The sequence below is a fragment of the Cervus elaphus genome, chromosome 3 (assembly GCF_910594005.1).
Source record: "Cervus elaphus chromosome 3, mCerEla1.1, whole genome shotgun sequence".
NCBI classification, from domain to species: domain Eukaryota; kingdom Metazoa; phylum Chordata; class Mammalia; order Artiodactyla; family Cervidae; genus Cervus; species Cervus elaphus.
In genome coordinates this window covers 16,456,315-16,481,850 of record NC_057817.1, presented here as the reverse complement: position 1 = coordinate 16,481,850, position 25,536 = coordinate 16,456,315, and the positions used below count along the sequence as shown (strand labels likewise).

The 25,536-nt window shown below is 36.8% G+C and overlaps 1 protein-coding gene across 5 annotated transcripts in view; it reads left to right on the top strand.

The window, feature by feature from the left end:
* Window positions 1-25,536, top strand: part of MGAT4C (MGAT4 family member C) — a 769,379-nt gene that overhangs the window by 714,618 nt on the left and 29,225 nt on the right. For 3 of the 5 annotated variants that reach the window (XM_043880725.1, XM_043880736.1, XM_043880757.1), the window contains one exon: window positions 391-440. The exons of 1 other annotated variant lie outside the window; for it this stretch is intronic. The gene's annotated coding sequence lies outside the window, so the exon portion shown is untranslated. Of the gene's footprint in view, window positions 1-390; window positions 450-25,536 lie in introns of those variants that run through there. One more of the 5 variants, XR_006336576.1, reaches the window with a different exon arrangement.

The following is a 25,536-nucleotide window of genomic DNA, read 5'->3' as shown; positions in this document are numbered from 1 at the left end:
GAACAAACTAGCAGATACACTTTTTAGGTGATGTGAAGCTAGGTAACATGAACTGCAGTTACTTTCTAAAGACAAATAATTCTGTGTTTATGTGAAATATTGTAATGATGATGTTGAAAGACATATATGTCCGTATTTTTATAGTATATAATATAAGCTTCAAACATTTAATATGGCTACTTTTAATGAATAATTTAACTTAATATAAAGAAATATTCTGTGAGGTACATTTATTAAATAGTTATAGTAAATGTTTTTTCTATATTTTTCTCTCAATTTGGAAAACTAGAAAATATTAATGGGAATAGCAAATTATCTAGATTAATTTTTATTTTATTTCATAAATAACAGGAGGATTGAATTAGTAATATTGGACTTTCTTTTTTCCAGTATATCAACAATTTCTACACAGGACAGATTGTGACAACTTCTTTCTTAAGGTGAGATTGAGTGTAATTCACAGTGGAATTTTGAGGGGCTGTACTTTTTATATTTATTGAAGATATTTATCTTTTTATATTATCAAAAATATTCCATAAGTCAAATTGTCTTAGGGTAGTTAGTGGTGGTGGTTTAGTCACTTAGTCATATCCAATTCTTGCAACATCATTGACTGTAGCCCACTAGGCTCCTCTGTCCATGGGATTTCCCAGGCAAAAATACTGGAGTGGGTTGCCATTTCCCTCTCCAGAGGATCTTCCTGACCCAGGGATCAAACCCATGTTTCCTACATTTCAATGTGATCTCCTGCATTGCAGTCAGATTCTTTACCTCTGAGCCTAAATCTGAGGGCATCTGCTCATTAGTTTTATATGCATACATTCTATTTGTTCAACAGTACTTTTTTCACTATAAACTCTAAGGGATGTTTATCGGCAACGTCTGAGTTTATCAAAGTATGTAAACTGATATTTTTATTAAAACTTGGAAATTTATTGATGTTAAAAGAAAAAAAAATTACAAGTCATAGTTAGAACAATAATAAAATATTATATTACAACTAATACAATTAAGATACCTCCTGAAGCAAATGAATACACACACACACACGCACACACAGAAGCATAATATCTTTAACTTCTTCCTAAAATGCAAGTATACTATATTAATTACCAGGTGACATCAGATTTTTTTTTAATCAATGCTGTGGCTATTTTTGCTCTATTATCCCAAGAATTAGATATGTTATTATTGTATCATAAATTAAGTTTATTCACATATTCATCACTGTTTTTTCAGTATTCCTTCTTATTAGAACTTCCACCTTATCTATTTACCTGAAGTACATTTTTTAGACTTTGCTTTAGTGAAGATTTTTCATTTTTTCTTTGTCTGAAAGTATTTTGTATTTGGTTCTTGTCCTTAGAAAATAATTTCTCTGAACTGTGAATCTACATTGTCAGGGATTTTTTTCTGATTGAAAGGGGGTACATACAAGGAAGAATTAGGGGCATTGCTTGTTTAGAGTCTCTTAAAATGCTAATGGTTAATTATTTATATTTTACAGATGATGTAAATAGTGACATTTTTCTCTTTGCTCTCAACTTAAAAGGCTGTCCTCTGCTAAAACTTTAATTCAAACCAAGTGTCTACCTCCACAGGTCTCCAACCTTTTCCTTCATAATTCTGATATGATTCTGTTACTTTTTTCTCTTCCCTGGAGCAAGGACATTGCCATATTAATATTACTAAACTATTAAGCCCTGTCAACAGTGAAAAGGAGTATGCGTGCACATGTGCGTGTACGGTCATGTCCAACTCTTTGTGACTTCATGGATTGTAGCCCTCCAGGTTCTGTCCATGGGATTTCCAAGGCAGGAATACTGGAGTGGGTTACCGGAGAAGGAGTATAGTCTTTGTTTGATTCTGCTTTTGAAGAAAACAAAAACACGTACTTTGGGTTCCTCTTCTAATCTTTTAGACTCCTTGAACACACAATATTAATTTTAGAGGCTTTGGGATTCTTGTAATTACTATTAATGCTTACTGTTTAACTAAGCAGGCAATTAATAAAGTGCCAGTGTAGACTCTCTAATGAGAAAGTATGGTAATTGGAAAAGGTGGCTAAAATTGGAGAAGACACGTTCACAAGTTTTTCTCCTCTTTATTCATGTGAAAAATGTGTATATAAAGCAGCTGTTGTTGGCATTTTCCAGCATAAACATTTCAAACATTTTTGTTTACTCCCTTTGGAGCCTGGCACTTTCACACTGGTTTAAATTAGTCAGATTTATTTGTGGAAAATAGTATTAAAATGTCCATGTTTTCAGTATGAAATCCGTTATTATTTTTTACTTTAAAATATAGCACATGCTATTTTTTCCATTTTTTTTCAAAGATAATGTGAAAATACCATTACAAAAACATTCAAATATTCAAACAGTTATAACAAACTGTTTCTTGGGGTAGAGAGATTTTCAAATATAAATTTTAATCCATCAGAACTGAGATCACTTTCATAAGCTGGTTTACTGTGTAAATTTTATTTTTCAAGTGTCTAGTAGCAATTAAAATTCACAATAATTTGTGTTGTCCCAAACACTTGTAATGTATCGAGTTCATTTTTCCTTTCAACGCATTGAAGGGTAGGGCCCTTTAATTACATATTCTACTTCATGCATTTCCACTTTTCCGACTATCTACAGCTAACTCAAAGAGTTAAAGAAATAAGCAAAAGAAGCTATTGTAGTCAAATACAGTTGAATTATCCAACTTCATGTGTAATATTTTAGTGAGCTATTGCGCATTGCAGTATGCAGTATTAGCCCACAGAAAATTTTAACTCTTTATAATCCTTTCGTCAGAGTAGACGTGTGGTTCCGTATTACCTGTCTTTTGTTATAAACATGGACTTCTCAGAAACTGAGTAGTCATCTCTCACATTTTATTTCAATTCTTTACATAATTTTAGAGCAGTGAGGCATATCCAGTTCAAAATCTTTCATTTTGATCTTCAAAGAGTAAAATTTATGAGTAACTTGACCTCCCCAAGTGCATCATTACCACAACTCCACTGGGATTCTTCAACCTCAAGCTAAATTTCACAAAATTTTGAATGGATGTTCTTTTAGTTAAAAATCTCAACTTCTATATTTCTATACTCCATGGAAATTATTGCCTTCTATAAAAATGGCAAGAAAATATTTGCTTACAAATTAGAATGATATTGGTCTGCATGTGTTTTAAAGAGGAAGTAAGCCTCATTTTTAAAATATGGAACAATAAGACTGAAAATGACTCAGTATTAGTATAGAAATGAAAATACATATATCCATAGTCTATGGATCACAAGGCTTTAGAATTGCAGTATACTAGGGTAATTATGTCATGAAGGACAAAACAGTGATTTTTACCTGAGGAACAAACTGCTATTCTAATAATGTAGAAATGTTAAATAAATAAGAAAAGTGTAGCAGTTCTCAGACTATTTTGTTATCAGGATCCTTTCTTAAAAATTATCGAGGACTCCAAAGAGGTTTGTTTATGTGCATTTTACATTGATATTTACTGTATTAGAAACTAAAATATAAATGTTAATATATTTATCATTTACTTAAACACTATTACTTATAAATAACATGTTTTATGAAAAATAGCTGCCTTTTCTAAGCAAAGCAAAATTTAGTGAGAAGAGCAGCATTGTTTTCTACTTTTGCTAATCTCTCTAACGTGTGGCTCAATAGGAGATTGTTGGGTCCTCCTCCTTTCTGTACTGGATTCATTCTTTCGATATCGCACCTTATGAAGACTTTGGAAATCTCCACTGTATGCTCTTGACAGAATGAGGACTAAAAGACAAAGTCTTAATATGATTATCAAGCTAGTTTTAACCTTGCAGTTGCACAGAAAAAAGTGATGGAGATCCCAGGTGACCGTTGATGACACTTTGGAAATTGCTGACTGGTGGCTTCAAACAGCAATGTACTTTCCCTCTGAGTTTCCAGGTCCCCTGGACCATTCTGCCATTCTGGACTGGGCTTGACTGTGCTCCTTGGCTTACTCATGTGTTTGCATTCAATTCCTCCGTGGTCTGGAAGCTGGCTGCTCTAGGAAGGCCTTGGCTGAGATGATGACCTTTGTTCAGCAAGCTAGCCTGGCCTGTTCCGATGGCAGTCACGGTTCTAGGAGGGAGAACTGAAGCATGAAAGGCCTGAGTTCTAGGCTTAGATCTGAATACACTGTCAGTTCCATGGCATTCTTTTGGCTGCTGCTGCTGCTAAGTCGCTTCAGTCGTGTCCGACTCTGTGCAACCCCATAGACGGCAGCTCACCAGGCTCCCCGGTCCCTGGGATTCTCCAGGCATGAACACTGGAGTGGGTTGCCATTTCCTTCTCCAACGTATCAAAAAGTCAACCCACATCCATATGTGGAAAGTAGGCTCTACCTCTTGATGAGAGAAGTAACAGTCATATTGAAAAGTGGGTACACTACACAGAATAATTTGGGGCATTTTGTCAATTAACCATGGCATCCTAGCTATCCCTTCTCCTAAAAAAAGGTAAAGGTACTTCTTTGCCTCATTTTCAATGTATTTAACTCTCTTTTATCTACTGTAGGAATCTGTAAGGACATACTTCGAAATAATAGTATTATCATTTAAAATTTATTAGTTTGGGCTCTACACTGCCAATACTTACAGGTAACCAGGGCTTCAGATATAACCAGGTCCTAACACATGAAAGTGAAAGTGAAAGTGAAGTCGCTCAGTTGTGTCCTACTCTTTGCAACCCCATGGACTGTAGCCCACCAGGCTCCTCCATCTATGGGATTCTCCAGGCAAGAATACTGGAGTGGGTTGCCATTTCCTTCTCTAGGGAATCTTCCCAACCCAAGGATCAAACCCAGGTCTCCCACATTGCAGGCAGACACTTTAACCTCTGAGCCGCCAGGGAAGCCCCCTGACACATGGGTTCACGCTAAGTAAGATACATAAGATGTTGAAATGGATGACAATTTTGCCAAGTTTTGAATTTACAATTAGAAATATAGATATTATTTGAGTTGGATATATATGTATGCATAATCATCAATACCACTTATTAAAGTTAACTACTACTATATAATACAATGGATAAATCATCAAAATTCACTCTTACAGAGACCAGAAATAGGCAAAAAATATAATTTGAGCACACTTCCACCTTATAAACAGTCAAATATACAATCAGAATGCTTTTCTCTAATTATCAGGATATAAAATATGAGGTCAGATGAGTAAAGATCCAGTGAAATAAAGCTCAGAGAGTCACATTTCATGAAAAGACTTTTTATTTTTTGCTTTTTTCTCTTCTAACAGGATGAAAATGCTTAAAGTGTATATGTTACATCTCTCTCCTCCTCAAGGATACGCATACCATTAGGAACAAAAATACCCCAAACTTTTACAGCTTGGGTTCCCTTTCCTCCTGATCAGATGTTGCATACTCAACTGTCTAGAATCATGTAAGAAATATAAATGAGTAATGCACTTCAGTAGTAAAATATTGAGAAATTGGAGGTGGGGAGATTATATGAAAGAGAAAAGGCTTCCCCATCTAAATGTGCTTAGTCACTCAGTCATGTCCTACTCTTTGAGACCCCATGGACTATACCCCACGGGGCTACTCTGTTCATGGAAGGCTCCAGGCTTCCAAGTATTCTCCAAGAATAGTAGGGTGGGTAGTCATTCCCTTCCCCAGGGGATCTTCCCTACCCAGGGATCAAACCCTGGTCTACCTGCATTGTAGGTGGGTTCTTTACCTTCTAAGCCACCAGGGAAGCTCGTCCCCTGCCTGCATCTAAATGAGGATTAGTTAATGCTTAAGCCCAGTCAGTTGTTGGAATGTGGGAGTGAAAGTCCATTATTACTGTACACTCTAATTAAAAAAAAACTAGACATTTATATAAAATTCTTTCTTTTTCACATATTTCATGGACCAAGTCACTTCTGTTAGAACCTAGAATCTCCCCCAGCTGGCCATTTTTGTGAAACTTGGATCATTTGAGCATTGCAGATGTTGTCATGAAATTTCCATTTTTATGCTTTGTTTCAATTGATATATTGCTTCATTATTGCTGTTCCTTCATACTGATATTGATGTATGAATATTGATATCATACATATTCATAATCTAGTCTTGCTCTCTCTTTAAAAATTTATGCAATCTTTAGCTCTCATGCATTAGAATGTAGGAACATCCTAAACAAATTTAACTCAAATAAAACTGTAAAAGGTCAGCAAAAGCCAGAGAGAATGTGATAGAAACAGAAATAACAACTTACATAAATTTGTGTTAGGCAGTTTTACATTCCATTTCACTTGGTATACCTCAGTGACATGAGAATGAAATGGGAGATGTAAATCTGTTATTCCCAGTGTTATCACTAGTTCCCGTAGGTGAACATCTTACTCACCAAACAGAATTTGGTTCTGGTGCTTAAGATGCATGTATTGCATGTTGTTGTTTAGTCACTAAGTCGTATCCAACTCTTACAACACGGACATAACTCAGCAGTCTCCTCTGTGCATGGGATTTCCTAGGCAAGAATACTGGAGTGGGTTGCCATTTCATTCTCCACAGGATCTTCCTGACTAGGAATTGAACCTATCTCGTGCATTGCAAGTGGATTCCTTATTACTGAGCCACAGGGGAAGCCCTCAAACCTAGACAGACTACATTTGATTCTCAATAGAAAAAGCACAATCATTTATAATGTGCAAAAAAACTACTGACTATGGTGAATCCAGTTTTAAGCAGATTATCAATCTGAAGTGTAGCGTAATAGTTCTATTCCTTCCATATTTGATTATATATGTTTTATATTTTACTTTGTGACTTTGGATATAATGGCTACATAAGACACTATGATTTTAGACTTTAAAGGCAATTTCAAATCTTGAAAAGGAAACCTCAACCTAGCTTTTTTCCTATCAATAAGTTAAATCTCCCCCTTGGAGTCCCTAGAATTAATATTTTTCCTTATGCATAAATTTGTGGTTGAACTAATCTTCACATTTCGATGTATCTTGACTATCCTATGATTATCAACTTGACTTTTAGGTCATTGTTTAAATAATTTAGAACTTCCCAGGTGGCACTAGTGGTAAAGAACCCACCTACCAATGCAAGAGACATAGACACAGGTCCGATCCCTGGGTTGCAGAATTCCTGCCTGGTCTCCTGATCATGCCTGGTCATACTGCCTGGTTGACTTAGTGACTAAACAACAACATGCAATACATGCATCTTAAGCACCAGAACCAAATTCTGTTTGGTGAGTAAGATGTTCACCTACGGGAACTAGTGATAACACTGGGAATAACAGATTTACATCTCCCATTTCATTCTCATGTCACTGAGGTATAGCAAGTGAAATTCAACTTCAATATCAGTCTGCTGCTGCTCCTACTGCTGCTGCTAAGTCACTTCAGTCGTGTCTGACTCTGTGCAACCCCATAGACAGCAGCCCACCAGGCTCCCCTGTCCCTGGGATTCTCCAGGCAAGAACACTGGAGTGGGTTGCCATTTCCTTCTCCAATGCATGCATGCATGCTAAGTCACTTCAGTTGTGTCCGATTCTGTGCGACCCTATGGACAGCAGCCCACCAGGCTCCACTGTCCATGGGATTCTCTAGGCAAGAGTACTGGAGTGGGTTGCCATTTCCTTCTCCCAATATCAGTCTAAAACACAATATCTTAGCCTTTTCAAGATACCTTCACAAAATACCACAGCCTGGATAGTTTATCAGCAGACATTTATTTCTCATTAAAAATTATATTTTTGATGCTGGAAAAAATAAACTTGGACTTCCATAATGTTCATTTTAATAGGATTATAGGCACAACAAATGTTTGTCCAAGTCAGTTGCTACTTGTAGTTAAGAAATTTGCTTATTATCGTTAAGCAGTCATTTCTAAGCTGTCCATCCAATTACAGTTATATGCAATTAAAATTAACCCCTAGACACAACCTATTCTGTTCTATTCTGTAACCATTACACTTTCACATTTCTTTCTAATGTTAATGAGAAGTTACACACATTCGTCAGTGAATAAAAGGAAAACTCTGTACCAGGATCTAATTGCAATGCAGCCATCTTGTAAAGTTCCTCATTAGGTGAAATAGACTGTCATCACGAATGTCACAGGCAATAGATTCAAATTAGGTAGGTGACTCCTTCCTCGCTGAAGAAAATGAATCCAAAGAAAAACAATAATTACTAATCATCAGGAAATATTCGGCAAGTTCTCCTCTCCTCTTTTCTTCTGGGACCCAGCCTCCTGACACATTGTAAAGCAGGAGATGATGACTGCCATGAGAAGCAGAAGGGAGATTTTGTGTTATCACACTGCTAGAAGACTCAGCAAGTTTTTACCAGCCAGGATCTCTGCTCAAGTGGTTGAAAAGCAGTTTGTATATATTTAAATACTAGGTTATTTACAAAGCGTACTGAAATCAGCACTGGACCAGAAATATTCCCATTATATTAAATAGCTGTTCTCATGTGTGGTAGCAGATCTGGTCCCAGCCTCCGACTGGCTGTGCACTGCCTTTTTTTCCATGACTCACCCTACTTTTTAACCCTATATTTGTTGGCCTGACATTGATGTTTACATTTGCCTTAAACTATAACAAGGCCTGATGGGGCTGGAGACCTTTTCTAGTATGAGTCATTCTGTTTAATTCGTTTGATTTCAATGCTGAACTGTGTGGTACTATTGATGTAAAAGGTGTAGAAAGCTTATGAAAACACAGAATCAGTCACCTCTTTATTGCTAGTAGTAAATAATAATAAAACAGCCCTCACTAATTATATTTGGCTTAAGAAAGTATAGTATACTTTGATTATATATAATTATATCTCAGAGTCATCAAGAAATTCAGCATTTATATATCTGCAGTCTACTCTGTGGCTGCCAGATGGTTAGATTTGGAAATTTAGACAGGTATAATTTCTGCAGGTTTTGAAGAACTATGAACTAAATGGGAGCAGTTTATTCAACTGATTCTGTTGGGGTACAGAATTGATCTAAAGGACTTTTCTGGGGTATGTGCCAAGTTCCAGTTGCTTTGTTTTCTCCTATAATCAAAGAAATAACCCTTGAACTAAGTTGTCAATGTGCCAGTTTTAAAATGAAGAGCCTGAGGATTAAGACCTTACCTAAAATCACACAGCCAGTAGTAGAAACTCCGGGATGCAAATTCAGGTGTATCTAGCTTCCACAGTATCTCTTTCAAGCAAATGAGGATGAGATTTGAAGTTGAATTTTAAGGGTGAATTGGGGCTAATTAACAAGGCATATGCTCAGTCATTCAGTTGTGTCCAACTCTCTGTGACTTCATGGACTATTGCCCACCAGGCTTCTCTGTCAAGGGGATTCTCCAGGCAAGAATACTGGAGTGGATTGTCATTTCCTCCTCCAGGAGATCTTACTGACCCAAGGATCAAACCCTCATCTCTTACATCTCCTGCACTGGCAAGCAGATTCTTTAACACTGAGTCACCTGTTTTCTAAGAGTTAGGAAGCAATTAAGCAGGCAAGGAGAAAGTAATTCAAGGCACAGAAAACAACAGAAAAAATGAAAGGGCACAGATGATAAGGTAAATGGAATAATTTAGGGAGTAGACCCTCATAGCCATAATATTAATTGTTAGAAAGTAATCCCAGAAAAATAGACTAGAAATGTAGGTAGTAGCCCAGTTACAATGCACCTCACATGAAATGTCAAGGAGGTATAAATCATTCAAAGTTTTGTTATGTTTTGTTTTGTTTTCCATTTATTTTTATTAGTTGGAGGCTAATTACTTTACAATATTGTAGTGGTTTTTGCCATACATTGACATGAATCAGCCATGGATTTACATGTGTTCCCCATCCCGATTGCCCCTCCCACCTCCCTCCCCACCCCATCCCTCTGGGTCTTCCCAGTGCACCAGCCCCGAGCACTTGTCTCATGCATCCAGCCTGGGCTGGTGATCTGTTTCACCCTTGATAGTATACTTGTTTCAATGCTGTTCTTTCAGAACATCCCACCCTCGCCTTCTCCCACAGAGTCCCAAAGTCTGTTCTATACATCTGTGTCTCTTTTTCTGTTTTGCATGTAGGGTTATTGTTACCATCTTTCTAAATTCCATATGTATGCATTAGTATACTGTATTGGTCTTTATCTTTCTGGCTTACTTCACTCTGTATAATGGGCTGCAGTTTCATCCATCTCATTAGAACTGATTCAAATTAATTCTTTTTAATGGCTGAGTAATATTCCATGGTGTATATGTACCACAGCTTCCTTATCTATTCATCTGCTGATGGGCATCTAGGTTGCTTCCATGTCCTGGCTATTATAAACAGTGCTGCGATGAACACTGGGGTGCACGTGTCTCTTTCAGATCTGGTTTCCTCAGTGTGTGTGCCCAGGAGTGGGATTGCTGGGTCATATGGCAGTTCTATTTGCAGTTTTTTAAGGAATCTCCACACTGTTTTCCATAGTGGCTGTACTAGTTTGCATTCCCACCAACAGTGTAAGAGGGTTCCCTTTTCTCCACACCCTCTCCAGCATTTGTTGCTTGTAGACTTGGATAGCAGCCATCCTGACTGGTGTGTACCTCATTGTGGTTTTGATTTGCATTTCTCTGATAATGAGTGATGTTGAGCATCTTTTCATGTGTTTGTTTAGGTTTTAAATAAAAAAACAGAATTGTAATGAATCTTTAGAAAAATAATATTATAACAATATGTTTGATGAACTGTAGAAGTGAAGAGATGTTGGTGGGTCTTTTAGACTCCTGGACCCAATTCCAAGGTTTGTGTGTGCCGAAAGATATGGGGTGCTTTTCTCATAACATCAAACAATTCTCAGACACCAGCAGACTGTCCAAGAATTCAACCTAATTTTGACACTGTCTAACGGGAAATAGCATCAGATCCTGCAGGTTGGGGGTTCACACTGCTTCACACGACTGCTTCACAATACCCACCTCCCCACCATCACCACCACTTCAGATGCCAGTCTCAAGCCCAAATTCTTACCTATGCTTCTAACAAACTGGCTGAAGCTCAAAGGTTCCCAAGACCCCTTCCCAGGATTGATTAATTTGTAAAATGGCTCAGTACTCAGAAAATCATTTCACTTACTAGATCACCAGTTTAATACAGATTGATACAGAGGGATTTAGTACAAATGGAAGAGATATCTAGAACAAGATACAGGGAAAGGATACAAAGTTTCTACACCCTCTCCAGGTGTGCTTCTCTGCCAGCACCTCACGTGTCCATCAGTCTGGAAGCTCTCTGAACCCCACTCTTCTGGGTTAGTTTAGAGGCTTCATTACAAAGGCTTGATTGGTTAAATCATTGGCCATTGGTAACTGATTCAACCTCCAGTCTCTCTCATCTTTCAGGAGGTCTGGAGGTGGGACTGAAATTTCCAACCCTCTAATCACATGGCTGGTTCTCCTGGCAACCAGCTCCCATCTTTAGTGCATTCCTCAACTCACCTTGTTAACACCAGAGACATTTTAAAGCTTTTAGCACTTAGGAAGTGCCAAAGGTTTGGGGAGCTTTAAGCGTGGAACTGCGAACAAAGACCAAAGATAGATTTCTTATAGATCATAATATTGTAAAAGTGATCTCAAGTGACCTTGGCTGAAGGAGTTGAAGCAGGATTTTGGTTCCCCACCAGAGAATGAGGTCAGGCCATGGCAGGGAGAGCACTGAGTCCTAGCCCCTAGGCCACAAGGGGTCAGTGGCCAGTGACAACATCCTAGCCCATCAGCTGTGTAAAAATGAATTTCCACACACACACAAAAAAAACCCAAAGTGGTGAAGCAAGGTTTAGGTATTTATTAGGATATAAAAAGGGTACCTGTGGATAGACACATGGGTGGGCTTAGAGAGGGAGTTCAGTTCAGTTCAGTTGCTCAGTCGTGTCCAACTCTTTGCAGCACGCCAGGCCTCCCTGTCCATCACCAACTCCTGGAGTTTACCCAAACCTGTGTCCATTGAGTAGGTGATGCCATCCAACCATCTCATCCTCTGTCGTCCCCTTCTCCTCCTGCCTTCAATCTTTCCCAACATCAGGATCTTTTCAAGTGAGTTAGCTCTTCCCATCAGGTGGCCAAAATATTGGAGCTTCAGCTTCAGCATCAGTCCTTCCAATAAACACCCAGGACTGATCTCCTTTAGGATGGACTGGTTGGATCTCCTTGCAGTCCAAGGGACTCTCAAGAGTCTTTTCCAACACCACAGTTCTAAAGCATGAATTCTTCTGTGCTCAGCTTTATTTATAGTCCAACTCTCACATCATACATGACCACTGGAAAAACCATAGCCTTGACTAGACAGAGAGGGAGGGAGAGAGTCAAGACCTAGTGGTAGTTTGAATTGCTTTTATGGGGCATTCCTTCCAATTTCCTTTGGCCAGTCATCTTGCTTTGCCTGATTCTGAGTCTGTATTTGGTATATCTCAGGGTCCTCCCATTTGTACACACATATCTCTTAGCCAAGATCAATTATAGCCAAGAGGCCTATGGGGAGGTTGGCATCACTTACTATGATGCGATACCTTCTCCCTATTGATCACCAAGGAGACTTTCTGCACATGTGTAGTCAGGAAGGTCTCCATGACCTCCAGAATGAGAAATATGTGGTCTCTTACCTGGGCAGAGCTCAGCTTCTCCTCCCTCCTGTTATTTTGGAGTATCTCCACAGTGGACAAAAGCCATTCATCCTGGGGCCCATCTATCTCCTGCCTCAGAAGGGCAACTAAGAAAAACTAAACTGTATGTGCTCAGTCATGTCTGACTCTGCAATGCCATGGACTGTAGCCCGCCAGGCTCCTCTGTCCATGGAATTTTCCAGACAAGAATACTGGAGTGGGTTGCTATTTTCCTCTTCCAGGGGATTTTCCCAACCCAGGGATCAAACCTGAGTCTCTTATGTCTCCTGCACTGGCAGAAAGATTCTTGACCACTTGTTCTGCCTGGGAAGCCCTGGTTAAGTAAAACCTATAGCTATCAACATGGGCATCTGAGTCCAACCAACCTTGTTAAGCCAATCTATTCTAGAGTAATTCTGAGGATTAAATAGAAAATCTTTGCAAAGCACATATCTCTATTCCTGGCAGATAATGATCCTCCAAAAATATTAATTGTTATGTTTTTTGAAATTAGGAATTAATTTGATCATATAACAGATATTTGTTGACAGCTTATTATATGCCAGGAACTCTTCAATGAACTAGGTGTACTGCAGTGAATAAAACAGTTAAGGTCTTTGCTCTCAAGGGACTTATATTCTAGAGGGGGTAGGAGAGTCAGGGGAAAAAATGGTAAAAATATTAGCAAAAAATGTCAGACATTTCTGAGAGAATTGATAGAACTTGATTACTTACAACATGTGTGATGGCAGGTGTCGTAAGTGAGGGCAACAGAGGAAGAGTTAGGGATGATGCTGAGATTTTTTTCGTTCAGGCAGCAGTGAAGAGGTATTGTGTTGTCATTAGCCAAAATAAGACAGCAATCCCAAGAGCACAGATAACCAGAGATGAGGAGAAGGGCAGCAAATGAATTCATTTCTCTAATAGAACATGCCAAGTTGCAAATATCTGTACATCCAGGTAGAGATGGTGGGCTACAGAAACTGGCTTCTACAGATAGTATGCTGTAGTAAGTTAAAAACAATTTTATCTTTGTTAATATCTATCTCCAACTCCCAGCAGAACACTGACACATAATTGAACATGTGCATGACAATTTTCTTGTAGAAAATAATATATATTTTGAAGGCAATACTGTCTGTAACTCCATGACTAACTCATAGTAAGATTGTGACAAGGATTCTGTTTCCCATCTTTACTGTCAGTATTTGACTATATTACCTCTCAGATGCATGTAGCAAACTTTGAGTGGTTTGGTTACCTTATTGTGTTTACAGGTTCCCCCTGATAGGATCAATGTTCTTCCTTTCTAGCCCTGCTAAACAGAGATACATTTTTAGGCTGAGTTTAATTAGATACTTAATTAGAATTTAAAATCTCTTTATTGACACTCTAAGCTTTTTGAGAAAAATATTATATTCATATTTGCATCCTCATGGTTTATCCATGTGACACTTAAATTAATAAATGAAAAATTAAAAAAAGAATGTGATGTGACACACAAGCGAATGAATACACAGAAAAACAGATCATTGTAACTCTTCACCTAACCTTATCTGAATAAAAGTGCTCAACTATATGATTCTAGAGATCACTTTCTAAGATGTAATTCTGATATTAAAATTTGACTATTGAAAATAAGTGAGTACATTATGTAAAGAGGTCTTACATTCAGAGACCTTTCATGAGTATAACAATGAACATATTCAAATTAAATTAGAATAAAATTATTTTAAAGAAATATAAAATAGCAGACTATTTAATAAAAAATCCATAGATACAGAACAAAATAATATACTGAAGCTTTGGATTGTTCAAACTGGTTTTACAATGTTTTAAACTTCTATGAAAATGAAAAAAATAAACACAAGTTACACTGGAACTTTGATTTTTTTAAATCCAGTTTGTCTGCCTCCCTGTGTATTTACAAACTTACTATAGAGACAGCTACTTAATTATTCCAATAAAAATAGAGATAATCTTCAGGAACTAAGAGATCATATTTTCCCATTTATATAATTTGATTTCAAAAAGCATGTGTGTGTGTGTGTGTGTGTGTGTATGTGTGTGTGCTCAGTTGCTCAGTCACGTCTGACTCTTTGGGATCCTGTAGATTGTAGCTGACCAGGCTCCTTGGTCCATGGGATTTTTCCTATGTAAAATGGTAACTCGATTACTCATCCACTGTCAATATTCCATTTAGAGTAATTTCCCTATGTCTCTGCATTTAGAGGGAATTCACAGGTGGCTCAGTGGTAAAGAATTCTCCTGCCAAGGCAGGAGACATAGGAAACGCAGGTTCCATCCCTGGGTTGGGAAGATCCCCTGGAGAAGGAAATGGCAACCCACTCCAGTATTCTTGCCTGGAGAATCCCATGGGCAGAGGAGCCTGGAACTCTGCAATCCATGAGGTCACAATGAGTCTGATACGGTTGAGCATGCAGGCACGCACCCTGCATTTAGGGACTAATTTGTTAAACCTATTTTCTGATTTTAATTCATTTTTCGTTTCCTAAATTAATCTTCAATCTCAAAAACGTGCAAAGTAAAAGTTTTAGTATATGGCATTCTATTACTGAAATAACCAGAAAACACCTTTCCTTCCAAGTTTAAAGTAGAAAGAATGCAGGTGGTTATGATTGTGGGCTCTGAAATCCACTTCCTCTGAGTTGAGTCCTTCCTGCCTCTATCACTTCCTGGTGATAGACATTTCTTTGTGTGTGCATGTGTGCTAAGTCGATTCAGTCTTGTCCAACTTTGAGACGCTGTGGACTGTAGCCCACCAGGCTTCTCTGTCCATGGGATTCCCCAGGCATGAATACTAGAGTGGGTTGTCATGCACTCCTTCAGGGGATATATCTTTGAAAGTCATTTAACCTCAATAAACTTGTTTCCTCATAAGTAAAATGACAAAAAATAATAATGGTGCCTAATTCAGAGGTTTGTTGTGAAGATCAGATGAATGACACCACATAAAATTCTTAACACAGAGCCTGGCCCTTACTAAAAGCTCAATGTGATGGTTATATTAGTATATAAATTTGGATATTATCTGCCTGTAGTGTTCATCAGGCATTTTGATACTTCTCGCCTTTAATTGGGATTCCCTGGTAGCTCAGCTGGTAAAGAATCTGCCTGCAATGTAGGAGAGTTTGGAAGATCCACTGGAGAAGGGAATGGCTACCGACTTCAGTATTCTGACCTGGAGAATTCAGTGGGGTCGCAAAGAGTCAGATATGACTTTAATTAGTTATGTCTCTTAAAGGTCTTTTGTAAGTGCCAATCATATGACTATCACTATGTTAAATGCTACAGAAAATAATAAGAAAATTGAAAATATAGTGTTTGATACACCAGTGTGAATGATGAAAGGTATAATAACAGTAAACTTTCATAATAGTTACATGAAAAGTAAAAATATACATAAATGAGGGTGTGCAGTGAAAAGTCTTTGGTCATTTATTTTAGCTATGATATGGATTTTTTCTTATTTCCTTCACTGCAGCTTTTGTTTTAATGCAATGATCTTAACTCCTAACCTCCAGAATCTCCTATAGCAGGATCAAACTCCCACCCACACTTCTGGAGACAGCATAGTAAACAGAATAGTAAAATAGTGTCTTATAGTTAGAATCATACTTCTTGTAGTTTCACTAAGGATTATTCAGATTTTAATTAGAGATGTTTTTGTCTGCATTCTCAAATGGCAAGTTCATTTATTAAAAATCCATCAAAATGTTGGGGAATGTTTGTAAGGTATACATTTTTCTAAATAAAGTAAATATGAAGACAGTTTCCTTGACTGGAAGAAACCCGCAGTCTGTTAGAAAAAAATACTATGTAAAGAAATCCGTGCAATGAAATGTTAAACATGATATAATGGATAAGTTACATTAGTTTCACAGATGACCCATAGATAATACTGACTACTTCTACCTAAAAGAGGGAAGAATTTCACACTGTTTCATAGGGGAAGTATCACTTGAGCTGCTGGGGTGGGGAGTAGGAAAAATGTTTGAACAGATGTAGCACATGGTCATAAGATGGAATGCTGTCAACTGTAGAGAAAGTGACAAGAGCTTTCAATGAATTGTGAAAAAATTTGAACTCTGCATCATCAGCAAATGAAGTCATGAACTATCTCATGCTTGGGAGTGATATGGTCAAATTTGTTTTAAGAAAGATGAAGACCCTATATGTGAGACAGCAGAAGAGACACAGAAGTATAGAACAGCCTTTTGGACTCTGTGGGAGAAGGCGAGGGTGGGATGATTTGAGAGAATAGCATTGAAACATGTATATTACCATATGTGAAACAGATCGCCGGTCCAGGTTAGATGCATGAGACAGGGTGCTCGGGGCTGGTGCACTGGGATGACCCTGAGGGATGGGATGGGGAGGGAGGTGGGAGGGGAGTTCAGGATGGGGGACACATGTACACCCATGGCTGACTCATGTCAGTATATGGCAAAACCACTACAATATTGTAAAATAATTAGCCTCCAATTAAATAATTTTTTTTAAAAAGGCAGATGAGAAAAAGGAGTGTGGAAAGTGATATGAAAACTACAAGACATTCTTTAAAGATGGCAGTTGATGGGTCAGTTTTAACAACATGTGTTTAATGCTTTCTGGCCTAGATACACTAGCTTTCGAAGGCTGGAAAATTTAAATATTTTAAGTCATTGGATAATGTATAAAATCAAATATTATATTAATTATAAGTCATTCATATCTATAATATTTTATATTGGTGAGTTATTACTGCACATGTATAATATATTTCTAGGAAAAATGAGCACATTAAACCTAAACTATTATTTCAAAGATAAACTTAGCAAAATGAGATGAATTTTAGAATTAGCCAAACCTCTGAAAAATTATAGTAAAAGCAGTTATGGCCATGGGGCATCAAAAAATTCTAAACTGTTTTATGAAACATGCACATTTTCTGTGAAAAATCAGTCTACTTAATAAATGCTACCATACACAAATGCATTGTTGTTGCCACCTTAATTAAAAGGACCCCTTTCAGTAATGTCTCTGGCTCTGGAGGAATTAAAATCACACAGACTGGAAGAGCTAAGAAAGCTTATTTAACTAAGCTGTCAACAACAATCTCACAGATCTGCTTAAATTATTGGGAGGTGGTGAGGTCTATTTGAAATGCTGACAATAAACACAGAACCAGTTCTAAATGTGTTACATTTAATACACAGAAATATATTACAAGGTTAAAAGAAGTTGGCAGTATCTATCATAAATGCACCTACCCTTTGACACAGAATTTCACTTATAAGATTATATCCAAAAATTATGCATAAAACTATATAACCCAAATGTTTATTTTACTGTAGCATTTTTTTATAATAGAGAATATTTGGAAATAGCTAACAAATATATTTATAAGGCAAGGGTCATATGATAAAGTGTTTCAACTAGACTGTTCAGCTATATAAAAGAAAAAAGTACCCTACTTGTACTGAATATGAAAGAATTTCCAGCGTATATGAAAGATTAAAAAAACAAGTTAGTACATATAATGACTCAGTATATGTGTTATTTTAAGAAGAAGGTAGGTGGTGTGTGTGTGTGTGTGTAGAAGAAAAGGCCCTGGAAAATTAACTTACCTGGTTGGGGTTGGGAAGGGGATGGTTATCTCCAGCAGGAATTTAGGGGCATGGTAAAGGAGGGCATTCACTGCTTCTATTTGTGTATATCTTTGCATTATCTGCATCATTGAAAAATGAAAGTACTCCTTGAAAAATGAAAGGCTCTCTGTCTATCCCCATTTCTTATGCTGGGACCTGAACATTTCCTTTGTTTATTAAAATATTTTAGAATTTACTTTGATTTATTTTTACTTATTTATTTGTTTTTGGTAGCGTTGGCTCTTCATTGCTGCAAATGGGCTTTCTCTTGATGTGGCAAGCAAGGGCTACTCTTATTGCAGTGGCTTCTCTTGTGGCAGAGCACAGGTCTAGGCGCACGGACTCACTCGTGGTGACTCCCCAGCTCCAGAGGGCAGGCTAAGCAGTTGTGGCACATGGACTTCGCTGCTCCGGGGCATGTTGAATCTTCCTTGACCAAGGATTGCACCCAGGTCTATTGATAGGCAGATTCTTACCTGCTGTGCCACCAGGGAAGTCCTGTTTTTATTTTTATATTAGCAAAAACATGACATTTCAGCACTAGTGACATAAACATGCCATCATAGCTGCAGAACATTATTCCTCCTAATGAATCATTGCCATTTACTACCATGGGTTAGTTTGGCAGGTGAAATTTATGCATAAGTATCTTTTGTCATATGAATGTATACTTTATTTTGTACCGGAAAGCTAAGCATTAGAATCTAGTTGATAATGAATCACTGTCACTATATGAACAGAAACAAGATAGTATGATGTTTGAGCATAATATATAAAGTCGGAGCTTTGGCTTGAATCTCAGCAAACATGTGACCCAGGACACGTTTATTAAACATTCCCTAAAGCCTGATATTTTTCTTGATTGAAAAATTAATATCATGGTGTCCACTTACTAGAGCCTTAGGAGGATTAAAATAGATAATGCTTGTAGAAAGTCCTGTAGCACATTGCTGTTCATACAATTCCCTAACATTTAGAATTCTTTTAGTGCTTTTTCTTAACTTTACATTAATAGCCTGTTTTCCTCTATAAAGTATAGAATTCCTGAAACAACATATGAAAATATTATTGTATGAATTTTTCAATAATGGTACATATTCAAAGCTGTTTAATTCTCTAACAATATCTTTTGCTTCTGAATATAGAATATAACTATGTTAATATGAGAGAGCTAGATGTTAGCCTTGAAGAAACATATTTTATACAATTATTTCATTTTATTTGATTATCTGCACAGTTCTAAGAATCAGTGATCTTTGGAGTACATGTGGGAAATAATGCAAAAAGATGACAAGATTGAACACAGAAAAATTGGGGTTTCACTATTGAAACTCTTAATTTCATTCTAAAATGTGTTTTTCATGTGAATTTTCATTATGTATTCAAGCTGTAGCTTCCTAATCAATAAATTAATTCATACCATGGAAGAATAAAAAAGAAGGAAGATGAAAAAGTTGGTTTAAAAATTATATTTAAGGAACTGATAATTAATCTAGGTTAAATGGCTATTTTTAAATTCATTTACTTCTTTTTTAAAAGTTACCTAACAATCTACTTTAATAAATCAGTAACTGAGGGGAAAAGACAAAGTCTTGATTCTGTTTCCACATGAGAGTAAATCAAATGAACCAAGATTGTCATACAACTGCTAATATTATTAGGCTTAATCCTTACCTTAATGGTCTGGGAATTGAAAAAAATAAACTGATACATTTAAAATTGTTAAGACTTCTGACAACAAGGTGGATAAAGGGAATTGAGACTTTAAAATACATTTTTTAAAATGTCAATTATACCATGGCTAGAAATATCCCTAGGCCACAGATACAGGTTTCCCATTTGAGCATTTAACTATGGAAATGGCTGTCAATTTCACCATGACCAGGTTACAGGACAGTTAATATAGGACAAATATATTTGTCTTCTTATATCTACATTATCACTTTAGTCAACCTGAAATTATTTATCAATCTGTATGACAGAAACTTATGGCCTAAGTTGTCCTTTTAGGCACTGGACTATAGTAATAAGTTTTTATAAAAGTGAAAAGTTTATGTTCCATAAAATTCATATATGAGCAGTAGTGTTACAACACATGAAGAGAAAAAAAAGAATTGAAACATTCTTAGGCTCAGAAAACATTCAACCTTTGCCTTTAGAACTAATTCCATCTAATATTTTTGCTTCACACTATTTTGCATAATTTTTAAAATATATGTAGAATTTTACGTGCTTTTTAAACAAATATATGCCTACTAACAAAACTGAAAAATATAGAAGAATATAAGGAAGAAAATAACAATCATACATAATTTGTATGAAGTGCATACAGCTAGTATTAATATTTTATTGTAGTTCTTTAATATTTTTCTCTATGCATTTTAATTTAAAGTTTTATGTGTATTTAAGAACAATAAATATATGAGAATATTTACAGATCTTAGATGAAAGATAATATTATACAAGGTAATAGGTGACTTATTGACACATAATATAGGACATTTTCACTCAGAAAGAGTTTTTAAGATAGAGAAAAAAATTTTCATTCCTTAAATTTCTTGACAAGGAAGTGACCTTTAAGTTACTTTCAGATGGGTATAAACAAGAACCAAAATTCATTGGCAATTACCTTTGAAAGCTCCAAACTGCATTAAAGTTATAACCATCATAAACAAGTTCATGAACTGAAAAATATCCAGTTATGGCTTCAAGTGGCCATAAACAACGGGTAACATCCTATTTGAACATTGGGTACAGTTTTATAAACAGATTTCTTGATTCTAGAAAATCCAAAGTTACAAAAGAGGGACTGAGTTTTGTAGTACTTAATATAAAGTCCAACTTTATTGCTCAAACTTAAAGTCAATTTGAATATTGTTGTTTAATCGCTAAGTCTTGTCCAATTCTTTGCAACCCTATGGACTGTAGCCCGCTGGCTCCTCTGTCCATGGGATTTCCCAGGCAAGAATACTGAAATGGGTTGCCATTTCCTTCTCCAAGGGATCTTTCCTACCTTCCTTCACCAGGGGATCTTCCCAAACTGGCATCTCCTGAATTGGCAGACAGATTCTTTACACTGAGCCACCAGGGAAGATGTTAGTACAATTTTAGGAAAAAAGAAAACAACTTCAGGGACTTCTTTGGTGGTGCAGAGGGATGGTGGCCCAGTGGCTAGGCATCCACCTGCCAGTTCAGGGGACACAGGTTCGATCTCTGGTCTGGAAAGAACTAAATCGTGAAACAACTAAAGCCCACACAAAGCAAAGAATACCCAGCACAGCCAAAAATAAATAAATAAGTTATTTTTTATAAAAAGAAAACAGTTTCATAAAACAGAAATGTTATACTCTACAAGCTGCTTTCTGCTCGGCCTTTTCCTGGAATCTTCCCCACCCTTATCCTGTTATCTGTCACCTCTTCTATGGGATATTTCCTGAAGATATCACTCCAAAGTAAACAGCACACCTCCCTTCCTTCCGTCTTTTGTGTTTCTGCTGTAATTTGTACACATTTCTAAAGTCATGGGCTTCCCAGGTGGCGCTAGTGATAAAGAACCCATCTGCCAATGCAGGAGACACAAGCGATGCAGGCTAGATCCCTGGGTAGGGAAGATCCCCTGGAGCATGAAATGGCAATTGGAAGTAGGATTCTTGCCTGGGAAATTCCATGGACAGGGGAACCTGGTGGGCTACATTCCATGGAGCCACAGAGTCAGATACAACTGAGCAACTTTTTTCTAAAGTCATACGTGTAATACTTTATGGATTGAATTTTGGCACGTCTTCCTTCCATTTACCTTACACTAAAAAGTGGTGCAAAAACATGGACATATTAATCTTTTCTTTCAATCACAATGTCATATGCATACTGAAACATAAATAAATGCCGAAAGGTCAAAGCAATATTTAACATCTAGGGCAACATAGATCAAACAATCACTTATGACGTTTCTAAAAATTCCTGATACCAGCTATCAGGAAAGTATTTCTATCCACATCATATGTTTTCTATTGCATTTCCCTCTGTAAGGTTTTATTTTGTTTTGTTTTCTGTTCTAGTTAAGCTAGATATGAATTTGCAGTCATTGTGCCTAGTATAGATCCCTGGTACTTAACTGAACTCCATGTTTGAAAGAAGGATAAATAAATTGGTGATGAATTATGTATAATATACTTAATCATTCTGATTTTAGAATTAAAAAACAAGCTTAATAAAAATAATTCTCACTTAAAGAGAAAAGCAATTGCTCTTCTAATACAGTGTATTATTTAAATAAAAAATATTTGTCCATATATCATATTGTTGTTGTTTAGTCATTAAGTTATGTCCAACTCTTGTGACCCCATGGATTATAGCCCACCAGGTTCCTTTGTTCATGGGATTTCCCAGGCAAGAATACTGGAATGAGTTTCCATTTCCTTGTCCAGGGTACCTTCCCAACCCAGAGATCAAACTCGTGTCTCCTGCTTGGCAGGTCAATTCTTTACTACTGAATCACATGGAAATCTACCATATATTAGACTGTTATCTACTCAAATTGGCATTTGGTATTACTAAATTCAAGTTAAAGTTTACCTGATACATTGGCATACAAAAATGTGCGACAATTTTACTGAGCCAACATACTATAATCTTTTATACTACACTAGTGTACAAATGTTTGTACAATTCCTTTGGGGGAAAAATAATCATCTTATGTATTAGTGACAGGAATATGATCATTAATATTCCTCAAGAGTGTTGCTTTATCCAAATTTTAACCTGATCTGGAAGCACCTTTTACGTCTCTCAGATGAACTCTTTGAGCAGACTGGAAAGCATTAAAAGTTACAGATTTAGAAAGAAAATCTATCATTTATCATACCCATATAGCATACTTGCTCAATAGTGTACCTGGACACAGAACTTTATCTAATCCTCAGTTCTCTTATTTGAAATGTAAGAATGACTGTAAATATACTCTTATCTACCTCATGAATTTTGTGGAAGATTAAATGCAATATACCTCACAACCCTCTGAATGAATTAGTTATCACCATCCCTATCATTATTCTTTTCTTCCTCACTGCGACTTAAAACAGCTTTCAAAGCTATACCTTTCCTTAGCACTAACTCCTGCATCCTCTCTAGTTAGTTCAGTGTTTGTTTTTATTGGTTCTACTCTAGCCAGACCTTTTCTAGCTCATTGGAAAGAAATTATAAATCTGTAAGAGACACTGGTAAATTAAGTACATGTCTTAGCTTTAGTGTTGAAAATGACTGCTCTTTATTCCCAATCCTCATCTCAAGTTTTGCTATTTTTATAGTTAGTGGCAGAAACCCTTCAGCCTATCAATGTTAGACATTTTCTATCTGCACTGAAGCTTAAAGGAACCAGAAAATAAATCTTGCTGGTCATCATTGTGATCCCTACGGAATCATCTAGCCTCTATAATTTTCCACTTCGCTACCACCTATAGCTACACATGGATAGTACAACTTGGGATTGTTAAAAAAAAAATGGAAGAAACAATTACATTTGTTCCTATCAGTATCAGAATATCTGAACCTTTTGTACAAAACATGATAATCACGTTTTATAAGACCCTTTTCATTTTCATGGGGTACTGAAGCATTTGCTCTGTCAGCAACCTTCTTTTCTGTTCACTGGAAAGTATTGGATACTGCCCTAAGGGCATGTGTAGCCGTCCACAAAGCAATGTAGGAAAACAAACTGGGCACACATTAAACAAGGCAAGCCAAGCAAGTCAGATGCGCGTCATGGCACATGTCAGACAGAGGAACAGCTGACTGCAAGACTTCCCTGTTTGCTGACAGGAGGTTAAGTACTGGATACAAGCCCATGTGATGTGAAGAATGTAATTGACTTTTGCATTCTGTTGATTTTTAAATAGACTATTAAATGTAATATAAATTAGAAGCTTAATAGTGCCCTGGGGGAGATTAATGTAGTCACATTCATCCAGATAGGTAGCAATATGGTTTTGCTTTCTTCCATCTTTTTATTTATGGGCCATGAAATAGTTTGCACTGGGAAGCGTGATTTTACCCTAAATAACTGGAGGGAGAGAACTGAACTCATTAACATCTGGTGGTTTGTCCAGGTAATATAATCCAGGAAACATTCCAGAAACATGATAATATGCATAAGCATATGCACTCTAAGCAAATGGTTCTACTGTGTAATAATTCACTTGTCACTTTGTATCAGCATAAATTCTTTACCAAATGAAAGGATTTTCTTAAGTTAATGAAAGCTAACATAAGATTCTCCCCGAGTGTCTTCCCAAGAAGAAATGTAAGGAAGTTTGTACAACCAACACTTTATGTGCCTCCATGAGCAATGATTTGAGGTCAATTATAGATATTCATAATGTCACAAAGAATCTTTATTCCTATACATATGTATGCAGATATGTGAAGTGTGTGTGTTAGTTACTCTTTGTGACCCTATAGAGTGCAGCCCACCAGACTCCTCTGTCCATAGGATTCTCCAGGCAAGAGTACTAGAGTGGGTTGCCATTCTTTTCTCCAAGGGATCTTCCTGACCCAGGTATTGAACCCAGGTCTCCTACATTTCAGGCAGATTCTTTATCATCTGGGCCACCACGGAAGCCCCATGTGAAGTAGTAAAGATAAATAGATAGTCCCATAGGTCCAATGACTATCAGTTCCCAAATTGCATGCCTTCTAAAACTTTGTACCATATCTGAGTTCAGATAAGCAACAGATCAGAATACATCTGTTGGAGGTTCCCGAGCACAAGTCATTTATTTTGCTAATGGTCTTCTAAGTGTTCACAGTGTGAAGATTAATTTTTTTCTGCTACATTAAATGTCCCCCAAAACTTTTATTTATCTTGCATATAAAATATTTTAATCCATTAAATAATAAAACTAGAAAATGTCATTATATTCATTTCTCAAATAAATTGTAAAAACAAGCATTAAAGAGTCTGGTTCTTTGATAATGGACAAAGTTAAGTTTAGTGTGCTTATTTGCATTTCTGCAACCAAAGAGCCCAGAGATTACATTGTAGGTCTGGGTCATAGCAGTGAAGCTCTTAGACAAACTTTTTTGAGTGCTGTGCTATGAGAAAGAAATGTAAATATTCACATGTTGTTAGTTTCTTCCATCAGCAAAAATGCACACAGACAACAAAAAGTAGAAGCTGTTTGCTTTTTTTCTCTTTAAGACTTTCGTGATGTGTATACATGTGTTAGTTACTCAGTCATGTCTGATTCTT